The sequence below is a fragment of the Nanorana parkeri genome, unplaced genomic scaffold, assembly GCF_000935625.1.
Source record: "Nanorana parkeri isolate BGI_ZX_2015 unplaced genomic scaffold, ASM93562v1 scaffold2313, whole genome shotgun sequence".
NCBI lineage: Eukaryota > Metazoa > Chordata > Amphibia > Anura > Dicroglossidae > Nanorana > Nanorana parkeri.
Window position 1 is genome coordinate 130,450 of NW_017308581.1, and position 20,673 is coordinate 151,122.

The window sequence follows — 20,673 nt, forward strand, 5'->3', positions numbered from 1 at the left end:
TATATATATATATATATAACATTTCTAGTAACCATAGAGAAAGTTAGTGGCAATTGTGCTTAATGTTTTGTGTACCCCTTTGTTTTAAGAAATTTTAAGTTAAATGAGGCCACAAGTGAAAACAGAAAATTTTCTTATATGGGATTACTAAGCAGGAAGTCAAAGCAAATCTAGAGTAGAAATACAAGCCCACGAAATCCTAATTACCCTGTCCCCCATTAAAACTAGTATCAATTACCTGTGTGAGGAAAAAAGCTGCTTTGGGCTGCCACACTGGTTAGTCACATGACCATATGCCTAGAAATCTGGTTAAATAATTTCACTGATGAGACTTTGAAATGGACTTTAAGGAAGAGCTAGCCAATCAGTGGCTCTATCTGATTCTGATTCTCCCCTTCGGCTGAGTTTAAGGCTCCAAATGCCTAGGCATGTAGTCAAATGACTTGATGCTGTGGGAGCCTTAGTAAAGTTTTACGCACCACAGAACATGTTATTATGCTAAAGTAATCCTGATCTAGCTGATCTAAACATGTCAAAGTTTACAACAGTGCTGATGTCGATGTACCTTGCAATCAATTACCTGGGCTAATCTTCAAATCTTAGGTTCTAGGCCTACCCTGTGGGTGGGGGGGGGGCTTTCACTGCTGCTCAAGTCAATATTAAGCCCTATCCTTCCTATTCAGTTATTAAGCCCTATTTTCCTATTAGGTCCTGGCCACTGAGGCTCTAGCATTTGACAGCTGAATATCAAGGGACAGGGCTTAGCTCTAGGAGGAGGCGGGGCTTAATTTCTACTTGGGCTAAAGTCAAGACCCCATGTGTACTTTAGACCTAAGATCAAAGGGGCTTCAGAGAGACAAAAGGATTGATAAGAAAACTGCCACAAGTTGTGACTGCCATAAAGTGACGCTAAACTCAGGAGTTAAACCTTAAACATGCATTTAAGTGCCCTAACTATTAACAAAAATGTAGATAATTTTTGCATCACTCGGCTGTAGCTCCTCAAATCATCTCTGAATTAATGCTGACACTGTCCTTCCTTCTGGAGGGTGGCTACCTTTGTTCCCCATAGTCCCTGTGTGTGTTGTAAAGTTGCCACCGCTCCAAGCTCACTCCCGTGATGGACTACACACTCACATTTAGTTTACTTATTTGTATTGAGATTGTAGTCCATCATAGAAGCAAGCGTGGAGTGGAGGATACTTTACAACACATACAGAGGCCATGGAAAACAAAAGTAGCCACCCTCCAGAAGAAAGGACAGTGTCAGCACAAATTCAGAGATGGTTTGAGGATCTACAGCTGAGTGACACACAAATAAGATACATTTCTGTTAATAGTTAAAGGTACTTGAATGCATCTTTAAGATTTATCTCCTGAGCTTAGTGTCACTTTAAAGACTATTGTTCATTTTAGAAATATTTTAGGCCTGGTCTGGTTCCCTTTAGGGGGATTGGAAGGTTTTTTTCTTCTCTTTTTTTCTTTTTAATTAATTTAGAGAACCAGGGGAACCAATGACCATTAAAAACCGAAGGTATGCCACAGGTTCATTGCTCATGAACCCAGTTAAGAAAGGGCCTTATTTACAACATGAAAGGCAGCCTATGGCTGCCTAATACACGTCATGCTTTTGAATAAACCTAAGGGCTTAGGATGATGAGGATGGTGAGTCAGTCTCTTTTTATCTCCCTCATTCTTCCATATTTTAACTTTAGAACTGAAACTCTGGAACTTTTCACGTATATAATAATGTTTCTATAATCAGCTTCTGAAGAGGTAGATTGGAGTAGAAGCACATCAGGAAAGCTTTATCCCAAGCGTGCTAATTATTTTTTGGGTGATGCTGAGTTCTAAGAAAAAGTGTACCGACACTGTACAATCGAGATATAAACCTCAGTTCACAAAACGATAAGGTATTTCCCATATTAATATTCACAACACAATAGATAACACAATTCTCAATTTACATTCATAAATATCACATCAGTATGAAATTATTTTTCCACAAGACATATTTAACTATTAAAAACCATGCTTCTCAGCAATCTGTATTTTAACTAATTTTCTCTTCACCCGGAATGCTCCCTTTTCTGCCCTCCTCAATAGACTCCTTATAGAAACTCACTGTTAATGCCAGCCAGAAAGTAGTATTATTTATAGGAAAGAAAACTTAGTAATGATCCATGTGAATTGGCTTTTATATACAGAATACCACAAAAATTAGTAAGATAGCATGTATGCAGCCAATTCAGCACATTTGTTTGATTACATTTTTTTAAATATTAAAATCAACAAATAACCCACAGTAACAAAAATATAATGCGTTATGCTTGTGTGAACTAAAACTAGAGTTTTATTAAGAAATACATTCTGAAATATATTTATAGATGGATTATTATATATATCTAGATATATATCGATATCTAGATATATATCTAAACCAAACAGCACATTCAGTACATCAATGCAATACATGCACAATTCCCCATTTTTTAAATCCCTTTAATACTTTCACTTAAAGGTCTTGAGCACCACTTTTAACCTCAGCTGGCCCGAACATTTATGCAATTTTTCAGTATTTTATTTAAACTTTCAACTGCAGCTTTCAGAGTTTGTAAAAGGCTGACCAAACCATACATTTTCTGAAAGCATAGGACCAGTAAAATACAAAGATAGCACTACTAATTTTGTAGGTCCTGTGACACTTGTGCAAATGTTTATCAAAACAATATTTTTGATAAAAAATACAGTTATCAGCACACAAAAAAAAATAATGTACAAGATTCCTACTAATTCTAAAAGATACAAGTGTATTTAAATAATAAATATGCATACATTTTATACCTTTTTGTGAAACAATAAAAAAAGGTGCGCAAACCTGTAAATAAGCAAATTAAAAATCTAGATGTTGGCCTTACACCTATGTGCTGTGGTAACATCTGATCTGCAGTGCGCTGCATTGTTGTGTGTTGTGTGCGTCATAAAACGTATTTATTTATTCGCAATCTGTTGCAATGCTTTGCCATGTGCTGCTGTTATTACAGCATATGTATGTTATGTGTATATGGGGGTGTTTTATTTATTTGCTGATGTTTTTTGACAATTTTTTAAATGTATTCATAATTAGTTTTATTATTATTATTATTTTACATTACTATTGGGGAAATATCAGGGGTCTAAACAGACCTGTGATATTTCCCTTTTGAAATAAAAAAAAGAGTTTGAAGACCAAGAGTTCTGAATCTCCTTCTCCAGTGCCCCAGCACTCACTGAACAGGAAGTGCTCAGTACAGAGGCTTCTTGTCCATTCACAGGCTGAGGAGATAGTATGTTTACTATCTCCCCAGTCATGAATGAAAGAGAAGTGATCTGTACAGTAAACATTTACTATCTCCTCAGTTATGAATAAACACCCGATCAGTACTAATCACTCTGGTGTTTATTCAGTAAAGGGAATGATCTGTAAATGTTACACATATTTACAGATTCAAATCCGCCCTGCATGGCATTGTATCCTCCCCATCTGCACATTACTCCTCTCCCTGGATGCCAACAGTATGCTCCAATTTGTGTCCCCCCTAATGTCTGCTGTTTCTGCCAAAGAGGTGTGGGAGAGGAACAGGAATCAGAGGGGACACAGGGAGACATGCAGGGGAGCAGATTGCCAGTTCCCAGAAGGGAGGATCGAGTGGCAGGCGGAGAGAGTACAAAGCAGTGGTAGCGGCAGTGCGGTAGGGAACAGGGGGGCTGATTTTCAATGAATGGCTGTCATCATCGGCTTGTCAGCCACTGATAACAGCTATTCATTAACACATGAGTTAGGGGACCTTGCTGTTAAAGGTTCATGGCCACTAAAGCAACCATGAGCTTATAGCAGAAGGCTGAATGCAGCTGATGTAAGGCATACTTAGTTGGCCAGCTGGAAATGTTTTTGTTCTGCTGTATGCTTTATGACAGTGGCAGTGAAAGGGTAAAAAAACACTGCAAAAACATAAAATGATCTGTTGATTCACCAAATGTCCACTGTGCTCCTAACTTTCCTTTTGGGATGACAACAGAGCACCTTTGCTGAACAAAAATCCCCTTCAGCTTTGTGAGCCCAGCCTGCTGAATTACAGAATGTCTCCTATTCCCATCCCTCTCTGTCCCACTGTCCCACTCCACATACATATATTGATTTCTATGTAGGAAAATGGCTCTTGGGAGATGTAGTTCTAGGGTCATGCTGATGTTGATAGGAAATTACTTCTCAGAATAAGGTAAAATAATAAAATAGTGCTGGGACACTGGGACATGTTTGAGGTTACATTTGGGGAATGCATGGGCATACCCTTTAATCCAGACCGGAAACAGAAGCAACAACAAAGAGGAATCTGAGATTGCAGAAGGGTGCATGACTATTGTATCTCTGGAATCACTATTGATGGTTTTTAAGATGGCTTTTTGGGCAGTTCAAATGATATGATAAAATGCCACAATTCACAGCTAAAGGATGTGTACTTTGATCTCACTGTTTTCACAGAGTCATGGATAGGCTTTAATACAACACACCATATAGTGTTAAATGAAAAACTATTAAGAGTTGAACTATTACAACAAAGAAGCTAACAAGTAAGGAAACTCATTTTTCATCAGATGCTAACCATTTATTAAAGGCAAAGTGGGGAAAGTTTACGGGTGAAAAAGAAAAGGATGAAAATGAGTATTAGTAATTAATGAATATGAAAATTGGCAACAAGTAATATAATTCATTACACAATTTGTGAGTATCTTAATTGCCTAGCAATGCTCTGAAAGTTGATCTTATCATTAAAGGTCAGAGGACAAATGGCCCACCTGAAAAAGATCCAACAGGTCCCTCTAGTAACACCTGTTCCTGTTTACTTTCCTACCCCATGATTTGCACAATCTATAAAAAGTGCCATACACCTTACAACCATTGTACAACTTTTTTTGTAATGTAGTTTGTGATGATTGTTCATCAGCACCATTAACTGGACGATTTTCGGCCAACTCGACAAACATTTTCTAGGCTTTGAAAGACAAAAATCGGCCAGTTGTACAGTAATTGCGTCTGTGCACTTCCCATCAATTGGCCGATTTTCGGACTTAAATGTGATCGCGGCCGAAAATCGGCCCATAATTGTAGGGTGTATGCCAGCAAAAGCAAGGCAACTGGAATCCCTTTAACATGTGAAATCAATCTTGGGGGGTCAATCCTATCTTTAATAGTTTCTTATAGGGCAGCTGTAGACATACCTTTTTTTTCCGTTATGGATGGAGTTGAGATGGACTAGAACACCGGTCAGGTTTTTATTGTGGTCTGTGTTCCCATTGGGGGAATTCACTATCTCTATTTGTACTGGTGACTGTTATCAGTGAAAAGAAAGCCCAAATTTTGTGTTGTCACCAGAACAGGAGTATATGCAAACTCTTTCAATGGGAAAACTATTTCTGTAGACCCTGCTGTCCAGTGTCCTCCATGGACTTGTTTCTCTTTGGTGGGATTTCTACTCAGTTCCCGTTGTGGCTATTGGACAGGAAGTGAAAAAAATCTCCCCAATGGGATACAGATAGCAAAAAAAGCTTAAAGTGGTTATAACCCTCCCTTACTCTATCCAAAACTAAAAAAAGTTCTACTTTAAGTTTCTATAAAAGTTTTTCACACATCCAATGACTTCCCTATGTAATTTTATGCTTTCATATGTACATGTTTTTGGAAGTTGGTGGGCTCCCCTGTTATGTTCTTAATATTTCCCAAGTCTCCAGAACGTAATTTCACTCTTACACGTAGCAAGTCAGCACTGCAGGGGTGATTTGCCAATGCCTCATATGAAACTGTAGGATCTAGTTGCAGTGTGTTGCAAGGAAAGAAAGCAGCACAGTGTTGTGGCACAGAGCTGGAAATGTACATGGTCTTTGGCAGAGCGATGTACAGTTGAAGTCTGTCATTCTCTTTTGGCAGCTGTATTGTTTATATGGTTTTTTTATTGTACAGGGCTTGTTGGCTGACTTTGAAGCATACACGTAGTAGCTAATAGACATGTGCACCAGCAAAAAAATAGTTTCGTTTTGAAACAAAAAAAAATTCATTTAGTTTAGTTTCAGACTTTGCATTATTTCGTTCGTCCCTGCCCTGTATTAGAACCTGCGACCTTGACAATGGCAAACCAGTACTCTAACCACTACACTATTGCCTCTCTCACTATTGACTTTTAACCATAGAATTGTTGTAGAGGGAAAATGTTGTAGTAGGTGTTGGAGAAAATGAAAGTTTGTGCATGTTATAACACAAAAAAAGAGCAGAGGTGTCATCTGAAAAGAATTATGACACCTCGGCTCACAGACCCGAATAGCATTCGGAAACTCATGAATAGTATTCGGGAGTTCCCGAATGCTATGTAGCATTTGACATCTGAGAATGTCAAATGGGTGGGGCGAGTTGTGACGTCACGGCTCACTCCGCCCATCTGTTGACATTCGGGCTGAATGTCATTTTTGCGGTGAGTTTTCGTCGAGTTCTGGTGGTCGTCTGCGGCGGGACTTTTTTTTATTTCGGCGGGTCGGCGGGGGTCCTGCATCCTGATTGACTCTGGATTACATTGATGGAGCCATTTAAAAAAAAAAATTTTATTAAAGGAAATAGTCAAAAATTGACAATTGACTGGTTTTTTTTTTCCAATTAAAAGGATTTTGTCAAAAGTCTGGACTTTTTACTAACTATTTGATTTAACCCTTTAGTGAATGGGTAGGAGTACAAGTACCCCTTACTCATTCACATGGGGGGCGGCATCTGGGTGCCCCCTTATTTAAAGGGGTACCCCGATGCAAATAAGCCCCCCTGCCCTCAGACCCCCACAACTACCGGGTCAGGGTTGTGGGGAAGAGGCCCTTGTCCCCATCGGCATGGGGACACCCTCCTAATGCCGAGGGCACGTGGCCTGGTACGGCGCAGGGAGGGGGGGCACTCGATCGTCCCCCCCCTTTCCTGCCGGGCCAGTGCTCGGATCAAGGGTCTGGTAGGACTGTTATTGGGGACCCCACGTTTTTTCCCCCCATTTTTGGGGGCTGGGGTTCCCCCCCAAAGCGTGAGGTTCCCCCCCAATAACGAATTTCGGCCATAAAAGAATTTCGGCCGCACTACCGCTAACTAAATTAGTTGCAGCAAAATGACATTAGGGGGGAAAAAAGTCATTTTTTTTTCCTAATGTCATTTTGCTGCAACGAAATTCATCCAATAATGAATTTTGTCCATAAAAGAATTTTGGCCGGACTACCGCTAACGAATTTCGGGAAATCGGGAATTCGGATTCGTTTGCATTCGTCTTAGCTGTAATTCGGAATTCGGATGCAACAGAATCTCCGAATTTCCGAAAATTTGTCCGAAACAAAACGAACCGAATCGCACATGTCTAGTAGCTAACAAGCAAGGCAGGGGCAGATTCGGGTGTGTGAAGACTAATGTACTTAGTTGTCCACTAGCCAAGAAAAAAAATGCACATGCAAAAATTACATATATGCAAAACAGTTCAGCAAGCATACAGTCAGGGGATCCCAGCGCAGGTGACCCCACATCTGCACAGGTACCCTTACAGGCAGACCAAACACATGTGACCACACGGACCAGGTAAGTATGGTATATATAAATATTTTAATAAACTTAGCAAGCTAACTAAAACAATCCACAACAGGCATAAACCAAAAATGTAACACAGGAAACCGGGTAACATACGGGATCGGCACAGGCAATGAGCTGGGCAGAGGGTACGGGATCGGCACAGGCGATGAGCCAGGCAGCGGGCACAGGATCGTCAGAAACCAGGAGCCGGGCATCAGGCACGGGATCGATGAGCACTGGAGCTGCAGGTACCAGCACCACCCAGTGGTGGTCTGGCACCTAGCAGCCCCTGGCTGCCTGGAGAATCCTGCAGGTGAGCCCAGGAACTGCAGGGCTCAGCTCCAGCGCCACCTGGAGGCGCTCTGGATCCTAACACATACCAACTTCTACTGCTTAGAAGAATGTTCAAACTCTATACCTCTTAAGTGTGTACAATAACATGACATCACCAGAAAGTTGCTCCACAATGACTTTAGAAGGTTAATAATTCTGTATCTCCGTACAAATCAAGTAGCATAATTTTATACACTCACTGTTGCCGTAGTGTGTGTCACTGTACAACATTATCTTTCATTCACAATTGCCACTTGCGTTTTTAAGCTCTATATGCAGAGTAAAATTGGCCAGCCTAGATGCCGTGTTCTAGATGCGTTAAATGATCTGTGTTTACATACTTTTATATTAATTTAAGTGTGTTTACATTCGTCTGCGTTTAGATGCATCTGGTACCACGTACTAAAATCAAAGCACATTTACACGTGTTTATGTGCGTCTACATGCGCTTAGAAATGAAAAGGTATTCCTGGACACACCTGACTTCTATTTTTTCTAAACACAGATAAACTGACTGCAGATAAAAGCATCTAAACGCAGCGTGTGAATAGATCCATTGGAAATCATTAGTTGCATATACTTTACATATTTTAAGATGTATTCAAAGAATATATAAACGTGCAAAATCTGGTAGTCACAAACAATAATTTTCACCACTCAATTGATTGTGTGATCAATGACATATCTCATTTGTGACAGACTCAAAAAAATGTTGTTTTCTGTAAGTTGTATACAGATTTAAAAGTGCAGCAGATGGCCGACTAATTTTTGAAGTGTTTCTTCACCAACCATAAAATTCCTTAAAGCGATATTAACGTCAAAAGGTTTTTAAACTATTTCAAATACCGATAAAATCTCTTACAATGGATGCTGCTCCTTGGTGTTTAAAAGTTTTAGTTTCCTATAGAATGAGCTGGTCCCTGATCACTGGCCCTGATATCCTGTTTTAGGGTGGCTTCTTTCCCAGACACTAAAGGTGGCCATACACTCTACAACCATCGCAAGACTTTAGTCTTGCGATGGTTGTAAAGGGATTAAAAAAACGTACGATCTGCCTATCTTGGACAGGCAGATCGCACTCTCGATCATCGCAAGCCCGCCCCCCTGAGGGGCGGGCTTCCGATGACCGCAATGCTGAACGGGCAGTGTGCGCGTGCGCACACCGGCCCGTTCAGCATTTATCTTCCGAGCACCGTTCTAACGAGCCGAGAATCGTACGATTCCCGGCTAGTTTTCGAACATGCTGGTTCGACAGAAGACATGCGACCGTACAGTAGAAACGGTCGCACGTCTCCGTTCACACTGCTCGATTATCGTACGAAAAACCGATCGCATACGATTATCGTACGATAATCATGCAGTGTATGGGCACCTTTACACAAGTTTTTGGGATCAGCACTAAAACAGAGACACCACACCCCTGAATACAATCATAAATACCAACCAAAGAATGGGGCTTTTAAGGTGATTATTGAATAATGCAAGGGGATACAGCTAAACATAATGTCACGTAACTCATCAATATAGTAAAACTCATATTCAATAAGGTAATTTCATGATTTGCAAAATATATAAAAAACATATCATACTCATCTTAAAAGCAAGACACTAGTACATATAAACAGCATATCCCCTCTTTGTCACCTGTACAGATTTATAATATGCATAATAACAATAATTCATATTCTTAGCATTAATTTCATTACAACAATGTCCATAAATAATTAAATCAGTCATCATATTGTTACATATTTCATCCAAAAATCTGTACTTTTCCATTCTTCGACGCGTTTCGCCGTAGCTTTGTCAGGAAGTTTATAGAGGTAGCCTGTAGAATCTATATGAATGTGATAGTGAGCATTCAAGTACTTAGGAATAACACCTAGCCATACATAACAACAACTCTTAAAGTGCATTAAATGTGACCAATATTATTCCAATTAATATAGAACATCCGTACAATATACCAGGCCATTTTTCAGTCTTCAGCGCTGTAATGCTTTGACTGACAATTTCTCATTCATACAACATTGCATCCAAATTAATTTTATACAATTTTTTTTTTGGACAGATGAAGGTTTCTTATGGTGGTTATTAGTAACTGCTGTTTTCTTTATTTTTTTTTATTGTCAAATAGAAAAAAGACCAAAAATGTATTCACCATCAATCAATGTTTGGTGTGAATGTCCCATTCACTGCTTTTTGAAACATTCTCCAAAGTTTTGGATTGTATGTATGGATTCTTCATACTTTTCTACAACCTAATATATTCATTATAGCTCCCATAGAACATACAAATGTATGACATTTCTATTAAGTTAGTTTTAGCAGCACCAATTTATTAAGCGGCAATGACAATGAAGTCAGAGGCTAAACATTGGAAGAACTGCCTTTATAAACCAGGATGATTTTCAAAATCAGACATTTGTCATTATCCTCCTCCTTGTTCTCACAGAAGTACCTCTCATTCCTGACATTAAAGTGATACTAAACTCAAGAGTTAAATCTTAAAAGTGCATTTAAGTACTTTAACTATTAACAAAAAAACATAGCTTATTTGTGTATCACTCAGCTGTAGATCCTCAAATCATCTCTGAGTTCATATTGACACCATCCTTCCTTCTGGAGGGTGGCTACTATTGTTCCCATGGTCCCTGTATGTTGTAAAGTAGACAGTGCGCCAAGCTCACTCCTGCGATGGACTACAATCTCACATTTAGTTTACTCATTTGTATTGAGATTGTAGTCCATCACAGGAGTGAGCTTGGCGCAGTGTCTACTTTACAACATACAGGGACCATGGGGAACAATAGTAGCCACCCTCCAGAAGTAAGGATTGTGTCAATATGAACTCAGAGATGATTTGAGGATCTACAGCTGAGTGATACACAAATAAGTTCAATTTTTGTTAATAGTTAAAGGGTTTGTAAACCCTCAGCTTTTTTGCATATATCTAGTGCTAGCAAGCAGTAGATGTATGCAAAAAGTTAAAAAAAACAAAAACAAAACACATTAACAGCAATTTAAACTTACTTAAGTGTTCCCTGCGCGCTCATGTCCGAAAATGTGAAACTGCGCGGGCGGCCGCAAAGCATCTTGGGGCGGGCGCATGCACAGTTCACATTTTCAGCTAGGAAAGATACAAGGTAAGTCTATGTACGCGTGCACCCGCATGCAGGCACCGTGGGAGAGTATGTGCCAGCAAGCTTGTGCCAGCAAGCTCAGAGGAGTCAGCGCTGGATCGGAGATTCGCCGCAGCGCTGGAGAGAAGGCTGAAAACTACAAGGAAGAAGAAGATGATCGGATTAAAAGACATTATTTAAGGTAAGTGCTTTAATTAACGTTGGGGTGAGGGAAAAAATTGCCTTTAATGTCACTTTAAGGTACTTGAATGCATTTTTAGGATTTAACTCCTGTGTCACTTTAATTATGATCTCTTTAGACATGAAAACCATTTTCTACAGTTTTATTGACTACTGTGTACTTTTTTTCTTTACAAAGGACTTTTTTACAAGGGATTTACCCATTTCATGTTTCCACATATCCAAGCTTAGTAGGTCCATGAATTATGTGTATTAAAAATGAAATTTTATTATATCTATGAATGAATTGACCTTATTTTTGGATCAATTCCCCGGTATTCTTCAGTGGTCACCACAAAGCCCCTTTCTTTCTCTTTCCCTTTTTTTGATATATATTGCATATATAGGGGTGGTGTCCCAGTTTGTGTGATGGTTCCTAACCTCTGTAATACATTAGTAGGTCCATGGACCTTTTCTCCCATTTTAATTGTGGATTTTTCAACTTCTTAAGAGCTACAATAGAAAGCTATCACCCAGTCATGAGTTTTGGTGGACAGCCTTTTATAATTATGGCTGTTCCATATTCTTTCCATTCTCACATAATGTGTTTCAGAAGATGCTCACATTTTTTCGATATTTATTTCACATACCAACCCTAAAGCTAGCCATACTTTTTTTTTGTTCCGCCTCCCTGGATGGAGGATCCCCATGCTGTTTCCATTGTATTCTGACAATGGCCAGCAGCCGCTGTCAGAATACCAAGAGGGTGCTTGCAGCTTGTTGGCTGCAAGCTCTATTCAGCCAAAGATTTTACTTCCAGCTCCTTCGATCTTCTGCTCGAGGGATGCCAGGCAGAAAGGTGCCAACAGGGACACCAACTGTGAGAATTTTGGCCATTTCATCAACAACTGGTTCGAAATTCACATAGTGTATGGCCAGCCTAATTGTTGCCCCTTCAGAACACTATGGCAGAGTTTGATATCTCCTTGGTCTCCATGGTGCTGTACTTTTAGATATTTGTTTTGATCTAGGTCCTTCCAAAATATTATCTTCTTCATTATTATGTGACTGTATGTAGATCAGTGACAAAATATTTAAATTAAAGGGGTCAAATATATTGTAGGCACGGTAGGGGTAGTGCTAAAGTTACACTATGGCTTGTCCCTTACAACAGCTTGTCACTAGTAAAAATCTAGTGCCAGACTCTCACTTCTTTTGCAAACTGACAGAGGTTTAACTCTAGAATTGGCCTTTCTGTGGCTCTCTTCATCTTGCCTTCACATGAGACCACTGTCCTGTCTCCTGCCAAGAAGAACGATCCCAAAAAAGTAGTGCGAACACTCCTCATGCTTTAACTTAGTAATGGTGTCCTCAAGTGTTGCGTAGTGTTGCATTATGTGAGAAATAGTGTTTTGTGCTAGGACAAAAAAGGTTGATTTTGATCTCTTTAGGCACAAAAACTATTTTCTACAGTTTTGCTAGTTTTTTTTTACAAACTTCAAATGGGATTTGATGGGCACATGACTCAGGAAAGGAGCCAGTATGACTCTTGTGCAACCAAAGTCCTATAATGTTACTTTTGATGTGTCTGAAACCTTAAAAAAGTTTAACCCCTTAGCAGCACAGCTTCAGAAAATGTTTTCGTCCTTGGGGACCGCAGCAATTTTTCAATTTTTTCTTTGTGTTTGTTTAACCACAGTTTCCCTTTTCCTGATTCATTCCACACTTACTCCATAGTTCGGGAAAAACACTTACTCCATAGTTCTCTTTTAAGTCAAGCAATTGGCACACTTAGCTAGTATACAAATAGGTACGTGTGTGTATGATCAGTGTATGGCCAGCTTAACTCAACAGAAGACATGTAAAACCTCTGTAGAGAGACCACTGCTTTCACACATAGAGCAAAAAGCATTCTCTACAGATGCTGGCAGGGGACAGGCTTTTTTTTACATAGGCTGTGGATGCTTTCTAAACAAAAGGAACTGTAAGACTTTGAACAGCGTTCATTTTGCTGCACCTGGCTGATTTAAACTAAAAGTGCAATTGGGCTTTAAGGATCAGATTATATGCTAGGGTTGGGGTGAGTGTTAAGCATTAGGTCAGGTTAAGTTTAACCATTTGATATGTTTTCTATTTTCTATTGTGAATAAAATATAGGTTTGTGAAATTTGCATTGAATTCAGTTTTTTGTGTAGCTTTTACACAATGCCCCAACATTTCTGGAATTGGGGTTGTATTCTGATGTGCTTTACTGTTAAGTATGCTATAGATTGCATACATAGTGGGGAGCTTTAAGGCTGTTTTTTGTTTAAGGCACTAAGAGCCCCAGTTATGGTGCTCCAAAGGTAGGCCTCTTGTTATAACAGTGTAATGTACCTGCTATCTTCTTAGCACCCACAATATACTGCATCTGACCTCAGGAGATTGGTGACAACAGATTTATACATTTAGCAATGAAAAGAGAACTCAGCAATGTGAAGAAGGGAGCTGCTGTTAGGAAGTTGTGTTTGAGTTGCTTGTTAAAACTAGATACAGTTTAAAAACGGACGTGTGAATAATCTCTACATGTAAAATACTCTGCCTACTGTGTTTAAATTTGACCTTCAGTAACTTCACAAATCAGTATGAAACATTTCTGACATGTCACATAATACTGCAACAGTATGAGTCATGAGGCCGCCTAGGCTGAGTTGATGTGATCTGTCTGCTGAAGAGAGGAGGAAGCATTTCTACAGTTTCCCTTTCTACCAGCTGCAACTGCAGCATCATAACTTTATAGCAAGTCACAAAATAAGAGGCTACAGCAGGGACTGATCAATGTCAGACATTGTTAAAAACTGTTAAAAGATGAATGTCCTCTAAAATAAAGTGCACTTATACTTTTTGCCCCCCACCCCTTACCTAAAGCATCTCACCCCCTTCCTCTGCAGAGCCATACTTACTGAGATTTGACGGGCACAGTTCCACTTTTGATTACATCATGTGCTGCACTGCCCGCTCTGCTGGCCACACCTGCACATCACTGCCACATAGATTTCTATGGGGCTATCTTCCAGTCAGGAGAAAGACTTGGTCAATAGAGGGAGACTTGCAGCACTGGTTTTCAACAAACAGCAGAGCAGTGGCCTTCAGATCTGAGGAAGGCAAGGGGAGGATCATTTAGGTCAGGGGAGGAGGGCAAAAAAACTAAGTACAGTTTGTCTAAAACTGCGCTTATTCTTTAAGAATGACACAGGCACCAAGTGTTTCATTGTTGCATATTTTTTGAGCCAGCATCTCAGTCCAGGATGTAGATGCTGAACCAGGGTCATGCTTGACCAAAGATGATATAGAAAAAGCAAATAAAGACATTGTCAGGGGGAGAATTGCGATTTCTGTAATACGTTTTTGTAATAAATACTTGAAAGTGTTACACTTACATATCACATAGCATGCATGCTTTTTTTTTTTTAAATATATGAAAATTAAAGGTAGACTGTGGGAAGAGTGAAATTTAATTTTCCCAATAGTTTGAGCGATCAGCTGTTTGTGATCGCTTAGTTCTCAAGCTATAGAGCCAACATGTGACAGCTGCAGTGTCAGTGAACTTGTTTCATTTGTTTCCTAAGCATAGAAATGATGTCAGGTTTTTTATTACAGTGTCCCAGATGGGAAAATGTCCTCTCACTTGGATGACAAGTGAAGGGAATTTTCCATTTCCAAGAACAAATATTAATGAAAAACCAGGTCCCCTATCTTCTGAAGCAAAAAAATTGCAGCCATTGTCCTCTTTGGAGAGTCTTCATTCTCTTTATGTCTCCATGGCTCCCGAGCAAACTCCCTACTGAGGACATAGGAATAAAAACCTTTTCACATTCTATTTGAAAAAAATCTGTATTGAGTTGAACTTTAATTAAGAATTCCAGGCAAATAAAATCTCACCCGAACTCACCCAAACTATGATTCAGTTTGCACTTTCTTAAATTGGGAGATTAGGCTTCCATACTCTGTATTCTGTTTGCTTCCTATACACTCAGTTCTTCATAGACATAGATCATATAAAGATGTTCCATAGTGTAATAACATTTGTATTAAAATTTTAAAAGTAAAAACTCACTTACACCTAGCCGTGCTTCACCGAGCACCAGCTTGTACTGTCACTGTCCTTACACTCTCTTGTTCTTCTGGAACATGATGATGTAATTGACTCCTTTTAAGGTGTTTTGTCACTTGTGGACTTCCTCATTCATTTAGGGTTTTCATTGCTCAGAATAGTTTGTTTTTTTAAATGCTGGGTACTACTGTTAATCATAGCTCCTGAATATGTCTTTAGCTTAGACCGGGAGGGATAAGGGCAGCACTCTGAGCCAACCATGGCCCTGTTGCTTTGTACAGTGCTCCTTTGTCAAGTAAAGAGGTTCACATATATCTGTTTGAATTAGCTGCTGTTTAACTTAAAGTGAAACCTGGTATTAGGAAAACTAAGAGGCTGGTGTTAGTGACCTTTTTCTGAAAATGCTAATCATCTGTCTGGCATGCTCTTCCTCTGGCTTAGTGCCGTACTGAAGGTATGAATGGCAAGGCATATGCCCCAGGCACCACTTGGGGGGGGGGGGGGTGTTGCCCCCTGTAGCTATGCTGTGCCCCATTCAGATGTCTTGTCAGCCTAGACCAGTGATGGCGAACCTTTTTGAACCCGAGTGCCCAAACTGCGACTCAAAATCAATTTATTTATCTCAAAGTGCCAGCGCTGAAAATAAGTTTGGTATTGCAGTTTGGGCGCTCGGGTTTAAGAAACGTTCAACAACACTGCCTAACGGCCTTTTTCAGCTCTCATGGGGGACCTTAACGTCCCGGATCGCCTCTGTAGTCGGGCCGGTCACAATCAGGCAGCAGCGGTGACCTCTAAACAGGCAGATTAGACGGCCACTTGCGGGGGCCTCACCGGGTCCAAGCGAGGAGGAAGCAGCCGTCTCACCTACCTGTTTATTGGCAGCCGCTGCCTAATTGTGACTGGCCCGGATTGCATACCAAGGCGATCTGGGTCAGTCGGATCTATTTCAATTGGTGGTCCCTGAACGCAGTGGTGTATTCTGGTTTGGGGCTGCCCTAGGCAAGGCGAAACACGGGCGCCCCACCTACACTAAATTTACCCCACCCCTTCCTGTTTAATACTTTTTGCGTGACCTGTCAGTCGCTGGAAACAGTGCAAACACTGTATCCAGCTTTTGACATGTTGCGCTATTAGCATAGCAGGAAAGCTGTGGTCTCAGGGGGGCTTAGCAGGATTTGTGGTGAGATCTGCGGGGTCTATGGTGGGCAGAGCCCACACAGATCCTGCACAGGCCCGAGACCCTGCAAAGCCCCTCACAGATCCTGCACAGCCCCCTGGAGGCCCTGCAGTCTGCAGGGTCTCAGGGGGGCTGTGCAGGATCTGTGAGGGGCTTTGCAGGGTCTCGGGCCTGTGCAGGATCTGTGTGGGCTCTGCAGCCCCATGGTGGGCAGAGCCCATTACAAATCCTGCACAGCCCCCCTGAGACCCTGCAGACTGCAGGGCCTCCAGGGGGCTGTGCAGGATCTGTGAGGGGCTTTGCAGGGTCTCGGGCCTGTGCAGGATCTGTGTGGGCTCTGCAGCCCCATGGTGGGCAGAGCCCATTACAAATCCTGCACAGCCCCCCTGAGACCCTGCAGACTGCAGGGCCTCCAGGGGGCTGTGCAGGATCTGTGGGGGGCTTTGCAGCCTCCAAACCCCCCACAGATCCTGCAAAGCCCACCACAGATCCTGCACAGCCCCCTGGAGGCCCTGCAGTCTGCAGGGTCTCAGGGGGGCTGTGCAGGATCTGTGGTGGGCTTTGCAGGATCTGTGGGGGGTTTGGAGGCTGCAAAGCCCCCCACAGATCCTGAAAACCCCCCACAAGTCCTGCAAAGCCCCCCACAGATAATGCAGAGACCTCCCTGAGACCCTGCAGTCTGCCAGTTCTCAGGGGGGCTGTGCAGGATCTGTGGTGAGCTTTGCAGACTACAGAGCCCCCCATGGATCCTGCAAAGCCCACCAAAAGGCATTGCACAGCCCACCTGTGACTCTTTGGTGGGCTGTGCATAATCTATGGTGGGCCCTGCCATCACAGTGCTCCTACCTTACACTGGAAGCCCAGCCTTCACTGCTGCCTCGGCGCCCAATCTTCTCAGCTTTGCCGCTCGACTGGCCCCTTGGCGACGCCTCCTCCATCGCGGTCTCTGCCTTTGCAGTCTTCACAGGTCTTCACAGGCCTCTTCCATCTCCCCCTGTCTCCGCCATCTGTCTCATGCCACTCCGTCCCCGTCTCCTCACGTCCTCTCATCTCCGCCTAGATCTCACTCTGTTTCCGGCCGTCTCATGCCGCTCAGTCCCCCGGCTCCTCCCGTCCTCTCAAATCTCCTCCCCATCTCCCTCTCTCTACACCCCCTGCCGCTCCGTCCCCCTTCTCCTCCTGCTCGCTCGTCTGCCGATTTCGCCCCGTCAGCTGCCTTAATGTTATGTGGCCTAAACCTGGCCTTGCGTGCCCTCCCTGGCACGCGTGCCATAGGTTCGCCACCACTGACCTAGACCCTCAGTGACAGACAGGCACCACAGCCGATTGCTGTTGTCACATGTAAACAAAGAGCTAGGGCAGAGTAAATTATACTACTCACTTCCTTTGATGACTCATCTAATGCAGAACTAGGCAGAGGAAGTGAATAATGTAAGCATTCCTCTACCCCAGCTGCTTAATTACAAGCAAATACTTCTCCTCATGCCTGGGACGGGGGCAACGATTGGCATTCGTGTCACTGCAATCAATGCAGGTCCGTGCTGATGGGGGTCTGAATGGAGCACAGTAATTAAAGAGGAACACACCTCTCCTTATCCTCGGGGACAGGACTGTGGGACTGATCAGCTAAGCTGTCACTGCAAATCAACCACAGTGAATGGGTTTGGCATCATTCTATTAAGATACAAAAATATATTTGCTAGTATGCTCTACATGCCATGCTGTACGTCCAGTATTCCATACCGATTGAACCCATTTCCAGTGCTGTTGGTTCCCTATTCCACACTGCTTTACTGCAAACCTTTACAAAGTAAAGTTTTCCAAGGTAAGGGCCAGCAGTAGTTAATATGACCAAAGCAAAGTCACAGGGTGAACATCATTGTTTTTAACATTTAGTAAAACCAGTCTGTGCCAAAGACAGCATTATGCTTAAAAGTTTCCATGCTGAAAACACAACAAACAGCCAACAAAGATACATTGTAAAAGCAGCGGTAAAATTAAGCTGACTACAGGCAGCCCACTCTCTTTTGGATGTCTTCATTTTCATAGTTAGCGAACAGTAAATCCTTATTTCTCTGCTGATGTTTTTGTGTCAGCGTGAGAAACAGAGCCAGTGGTTTAAATCCCTGAAGAATGCAGTAACAGTAAAATTATTCATGTAATTGAAACAACACATCACGTTTAATAAACTTTCTATTATATCTCTAGTCTTAATATATTCTCAGTGAAAAGCTCCCATCTCATGGACTGACTTGTGAAACATATTTTCATCAACAAAAATCACTTTCTCACAAGTCAGTATAAGCTATATACAGTACCTGCTTTTGCCAAGCAATGTGTGTAAATCAAATAAGTTTGTATATATTCTAGACAATATTTTGTATGTTTGCAATCTGACTTTTACAACTATTTGTTTGCTAGGAAAGGAATGTGTGAACGTGATCAAAGAATGTTTGCTGAGCTGTATGTGTAAATCTTGACAATGACCCGTCTTTGCTACGGAATGTTTGCTGAGCAATTGTAGAATATAGTAGGATACTGTGGGGTTGATTTACTAAAGCCATATATGCTGTTCACTTTTCAATGGACTTTGCAAAAGAATTTTCCCTTAGCTTAGTGACCGTGTTGAAAATTCACTGCAAGGAAAACCCAATCACATGCAAGGAAAATAAACTATTTTTAGGTGATTATTAGGTGAAGGAAGTCAGCGTAGCTTCACCACATTCACTATGCTAAGGGAAAATACCCTTGCAAAAGTGAATAGACTGTTTGCCTTTAGTAAATCAACCCCTTTGTCTAAAATTTGTACATCTTGCTTAACTAAATCTTAGATCTTTTGTAAACCATTATGTATAGTCATATAAAATAAGTTCTAGTTAATGCCTGCACTTCAATATATTTAACTGGACACTAAAGGTGCCCATACTTTTCGTCCGATGATCGAATAGTCGTACGATTTTCGTACAGCAGCCCCATCCTGCCCCGATGATCGCAAGAATCATTTAGCCGTAATTAACCAAAAGCACCTGGACGAAATGCGGTAATTGATTTGCCGTATTTTCGTTAGCGCAAGCGCAGTGTACATCGTACGACTTTTGACGGACGGAAACGCCAGCAACCTTACGACAATTGTACGATCTAGCAAAGTTTTCAAACATGCTTGACCGTCAAAAGTCGTACGATTGTACAGTATTGTCGGTCGGACACTGCAATGCACACATACGATTATCGGACGAAAAGTCGATCGCATACGATTATCGTCCGATAATCGTAAGGTGTATGGGCACCTTTAGATTATGTTTTGGTACATTATGTGAGACACCTAGACACTATCGGAGGAAGGTTACTAATAAAGTTGAAAATGTTCACACAATGTTTCACTTCAATTATCCAATAGTGCAGATGAAATAGACAAACAGAAATCTGCTTTTTGAATAAACTCCTTTACTATCATGGAAGATTTCTGAAATGTATTTATTATGTGTATCTATATAGACATACACTGGAGTTAATTTCCAAAAATATTAGGGACTGTTTATTTTGCAAAGTTAATGTTCGTTAGTTAGTTAGTTTAGTAAATAAGGTGAAGTAAAAACAGTTTGTTTTTTTCCCTAAAGGCTTGGACTACACTGGCAGTTAAATCTCTTTGCTACAGAGAGATTTAAAGGGTTAGTTCGCCTTTACAGCACATTTTCCATGACCCCCCCATGCATTAAAGCATCCCTAGCACATTGCACACATCTTCTATGCTGCAAATGTGCAGCTATGAAATAATGAGCAGCAAGTAGTGAAATCTCTCAGTAGCAAAGAAATGTAACTGCAAGTGTAGCCCTAACTAGTGCAGCCTTAAAGGATAATTAAAGCCTTGCATGTTTTTGCACAAGCAAGGGTAACCTATTGGTAAAGGACCTGGAACTGTACCCACAATTTCCCCAATTTCTTTTTTATACTTTACTGTTTATGCTTATTTGTAAGAAATTATAATAGTCTTTAGTTATTCCATTTTTAGATGCTTTGAAATTGCTCCTTACTTTGAAAGCATAAAATTCTGGTGATAATGAGTGATGATAGCGGAATCACAGGATTTTCTTTTATCAATGCATTAAAGCTAAGGTTCAGTTTGGACATTGTACATGCATCACTATCATTA

General features: G+C 41.2%; 1 protein-coding gene across 1 annotated transcript in view; it reads left to right on the top strand.

Annotated features, from left to right (window-relative positions):
• The window catches only part of DDR2 (discoidin domain receptor tyrosine kinase 2), an 81,025-nt gene that overhangs the window by 619 nt on the left and 59,733 nt on the right, over nucleotides 1-20,673 (top strand). The window lies entirely within an intron of this gene.